Here is a 5000-nt window from a genome sequence, read left to right as displayed (position 1 = left end):
TTCAGATTTCATTGACGTAAAGTTTCTCCGTTTTCACAAATCGGCTCTGATGTGAAGCGACACGTCAGAGAAACCGACTGGCGGAATGTTGAATCTGCTGTTTTGCATCTTGGAGACGTTCCGTCAGGATTTTCAGGTTTATGAGCGTATAAATAAACACCAGACGCCTCGCGGCGCCGCCTGTGATGTGGCCTCCAGCGCCGCCATCTTGGACGGGTCTCCCCTGCGACGTGGCCTCCAGCGCCGCCATCTTGGATGGGTCTCCCCTGCGACGCGGCCTCCAGCGCCGCCATCTTGGATGGGTCTCCGCTGCGACGTGGCCTCCAGCGCCGCCATCTTGGATGGGTCTCCCCTGCGACGTGGCCTCCAGCGCCGCCATCTTGGATGGGTCTCCCCTGCGACGTGGCCTCCAGCGCCGCCATCTTGGACGGGTCTCCCCTGCGACGTGGCCTCCAGCGCCGCCATCTTGGATGGGTCTCCCCTGCGACGTGGCCTCCAGCGCCGCCATCTTGGACGGGTCTCCCCTGCGACGTGGCCTCCAGCGCCGCCATCTTGGATGGGTCTCCCCTGCGACGTGGCCTCCAGCGCCGCCATCTTGGATGGGTCTCCCCTGCGACGCGGCCTCCAGCGCCGCCATCTTGGATGGGTCTCCCCTGCGACGTGGCCTCCAGCGCCGCCATCTTGGATGGGTCTCCCGCTCTGCTGGACGTGAAGATCCAGGCTGGAAGATCCACTAAAACATTCGCGGCTCGCTGGCTAGTCCAGGTAGGAACACAAGTCATACCTCGTTTTAACGCTGACGGAAGATGCAAACAATCTCCTGCCGACCATATTCATGTGTTCTATGCTAGGTTCTTTTTGGGAGAGTATGTTTGACACTATGGGACAGGGGTGTCCAACATGCGGCCCGGGGGCCAGAACCGGTCCGCCAGACGATCTAATCCGGCCGCCATGGGATTTTATTATTTTTGTTAAAGTATAAAAATGAAAACTGACAGTCTGATCTAAAAACACTAGATCGTCAAAAATGACATTCAAAACCGCCCCTGGTCAGAATTAATTAATGCGTCTGTGGAGGTCACATGACTCAACGCCTTTCACAATAAAACAACGAGTCCAACTTATGTGAAGTGATACTTTAGACACGTAAACTCAAAACAATTTCCAGATGATGACAAATTGTTTTAATCCTGAATAAAAATATCCAGATAAGGTGACTGAGGGTTTTTTTTTTTTTTTTTTGCAAATATAATAATATCTGATTAACTTTAATATGTAAATTTCAGAATTGACTGGCGAATCCTTGCAGTTACAAAAAGATCAAAAGGATGAAAGACTTTGACATTTGTCCATATCTGCAGTTTAATATGCTACGTTGGACTCGTTGGCCCTCCAGAGGTCAGATCAGGTGGATGTGGCCCCTCCACTGAAACCAGTTTGACCCCCCGGTTCAGAGGAACGTCTCCCCGGGGCCACAGAAACAATCCAGAATGTTCAAATCTTTCCTCTCCAGGAAAACGTTGAACGCCGACGTTCCTCCAACCTTCCAGTAACGACTGGAAGTCGGTTGGTAACGTCGTCGGTTCTGGAACATTGGAACCACAAAATCCCCTCGTGTGAATTAGAACCTTTTAACACACGTGAGTCGTCACGTGAAACTAAACTAGTTTGTCCATCGATGGGAAAAGTGTGTCTTCCAGGTCACGACCTACTTTTACAGCACAGTACAAATACTTCATTACTCTCAAGGCGAGTACGGAATGAAATATTAACCTTCATAATAAAAGCTGTGAGAGGTGGAGAGAGAGTGAAATACCGGGTCATACATATCAACATGCTCAACGTGCTGCTGGAGGACGAACCTGCAAATGAAACGATTCAACTCGATTCTCATTCTTCTTCTTTCTTTTATTTTGAATTTGCATATTTTAGATTGGAATTTGCAGCTGGCCAAAGAACAATAAACTGAAATATGCCGCGGTGCAGGTGAGTCACGTTCAGATGTGCAGTTCAGGGAGTGGCGGGTACGGTGGGCGGCGGCAGGAGGAGGGTTCTTTTCAAAACAAAAGCCTGAAGACGCTTTAAAGGCTGTGATTCTGTTTTCAAGTGACGTTTTGGGGTCGTTTCCGTGACGACGTCGCTCAGAGTCACGGAAAACTTTAGAAGACGACCTTTGTGAACGAGGGAAACTTTCTGAAACTCTGCTGCTGGTCACCATGGTAACGACTCCTCCTTCTGCACATGCTCAGTAGAGACCATCAGAACAAAGTTTCCTCCGTGGCGTTAATGACTCCCAGTCCATCCTCCTGGACTTAGTGCTTTTATTTTGACAGTCGCTGTAATAACAATCCAACTTGGTGCTTTTATTTTGACAGTCGCTGTAATAACAATCCAACTTGGTGATTTTATTTTGACAGTCACCTTAATAACAATCCAGCTTGTTGCTTTTATTTGACAGTCACTGTAATAACAATCCAGCTTGGTGCTTTTATTTTGACAGTCACTGTAATAACAATCCAACTTGGTGCTTTTATTTTGACAGTCGCTGTAATAACAATCCAACTTGATGCTTTTATTTTGACAGTCACTGCAATAACAATCCAACTTGGTGGTTTTATTTTGACAGTCACCGTAATAACACTAACTTGGTGGTTTTATTTTGACAGTCACCGTAATAGCAATCCAACTTGGTGGTTTTATTTTGACAGTCACCGTAATAACAATCCAACTTGGTGGTTTTATTTTGACAGTCACCGTAATAACAATCCAACTTGGTGCTCTTATTTTGACAGTTGCTGTGTGTGTGTGTGTGTGTGTGTGCTTTCATTAGAAAAACAAACAACAGCCCCCCCTAGTGGCCCAACATGAGAACGACGTTATTTTAAAGATGTTTAAACGCTAATCAGACAATCTTTGTGTCAAAATGTTCGTTATGACCGGAAAATAAACTCCCAAAGAGTTTAATGTGTCGTTCCGCCGGTCCCACTGCGCCCCCTGGTGTTCTGATGGGGAACTACGTCGTATCGATCAGCCTTCATGTTTCACCGTTGCTCACGGAGACGTTTCTTCTTTGTCCCTTCCTCTGGTCACACAGTCGCCATGCTGCTCCACGCTGCCCCCAGCAGGCCATCCGTGGTATTAACCTGCTGGTATAAATAATAATAAACAACAGTAACCTCGTCCTTTCTGCTCCTGAAGAGCTGCGAACACTTAAACCTGCCGAGTTCGACCACATCCGTAACTTTCTTTACGTGTTATGTTATGTTACGTTATCTTTATTTTTACGTGTTTCCGACATGGGCCAGGAGGCGCCGCGCCGCCAGAACCTTACGTCACAGGTTGACGTCAATGTCACACGATCGGCAGAGCTTTCTGTTTATTTATTTATTTACTAATCCAGATGTGCGGTGGCAGAGGAGAGATTAGATGACCTCATGTCTGATGGTTAAAGAGCTTGTGTGAGTTTAGAGGGTGATTACGTCAAGCAGCAGTTTAATATTAATGAGCGTGTGTGTGTGTGTGTGTGTGTGCGGGGGGGGGCATTTACATAATAATACGTCCAGAAGAAGACAATTCTCACTGACGTCCAACGATACGAGGACTTCAGGACTCATTTATTTCCAGAGCAGCATTAGAGCGCGGTGCTTTACAAAGACATAAGAAATATATGGATCAAAGATCAAAGCTTCAAAAGAAATGAAAGAAAACAGCATGAAAGTAGAATGAATAAGGTAAAATGAGACAATCCTTTAATCTCTCAGGTGGAGAAATTCACAAGATGTTTATTAAGATATATTTAGTAAAGTGAGTAAAGTCAAACCTCCTTCGGTGTTTCTGGTGTGTTTGGTGAGTCACAGCGCCCCTACAGGCCTGGCAGGTGAACTGCAGGCCCTGAAGGTCTCTCTCTCTCTCTCTCTCTCTCTCTCTCTCCATCCAGAATAGGGTTATATAACTCTGAGGGGGGAGAGGCACTTCAAAGCAAGAAGTGAAAGGGGAAGGGGGGGGGGGGGGTTCGGGGGGGGGGGGGGGGGTCTGACCAGGTGCAGCTGTTGCCAGAGGGAAAGCCTGTTTGCCGTTTGACCTTTCACACCCTTCACACTCACCACCAAACATAGAGCTTCACTTCACACCTTCACCAACAGCTGAGTGACGGAGTGACTGAGTGACGGAGTGACTGGGTGACTGGGTGACGGAGTGACGGTCCTGGTCTCTGACGGCGGTCCTGGTCCTGGTCCCGGTCCTGGTCCTGGTCCCGGTCCTGGTCTCTGACGGCGGTCCTGGTCCTGGTCCTGGTCCCGGTCCTGGTCCTGGTCCTGGTCCTGGTCTCTGACGGCGGTCCTGGTCCTGGTCCCGGTCCTGGTCCTGGTCCCGGTCCTGGTCTCTGACGGCGCCGCCCTGCTGGCCTTCAGTTGGAGTTTCGTCTTCTTGGTCCTTCGTTCACCAGAACTCGACGTCGTTTTCTTACATAAACCAGAAGTGGAGGAACACAAATCCTCTTTAGCCGGTCCAACCGGGGGACGGTGGACCCGGGGGGCCCCGACCCGGGGGGGCCCCCCATTCGAGTCCCATTCATGTACTCGTTCGGCCCCCAGTGATGAAGAAGAAGGAGATGAAGGATGAAAAACACAAAGTGTTATGAAAGAGGGAACATCGTCCTGAGGCCATGGAGGCTGAGCCTTTGTGTTTCTGATCCCCCCCACCCTCCACCCTCCTACCCCCCCCCCCCCCCCCCCTCACACCCCCCCCCTCCACCCTTCAGCCTCGTCCTTCATGTCACAGAGAACGTCGACTTGATAACCTGATCAGAGTCTGACTCGTCTGAACGACTTGAATCTGATTGGCTGCTGGAACCTGAGAGAGAGAGAGAGAGAGAGAGAGGAGAGAGAGAGAGAGAGAGAGAGAGAGAGAGAGAGAGAGAGAGAGAGAGAGAGAGAGAGAGAGAGAGAGAGAGAAAGAGAGAGAGCATCTCCTCTGCTCATGTTACTACTTATGTAAGCAGT

The sequence above is a fragment of the Blennius ocellaris genome, assembly GCF_963422515.1.
Source record: "Blennius ocellaris genome assembly, chromosome: 20".
NCBI lineage: Eukaryota > Metazoa > Chordata > Actinopteri > Blenniiformes > Blenniidae > Blennius > Blennius ocellaris.
This window is presented reverse-complemented; position numbering follows the sequence as displayed.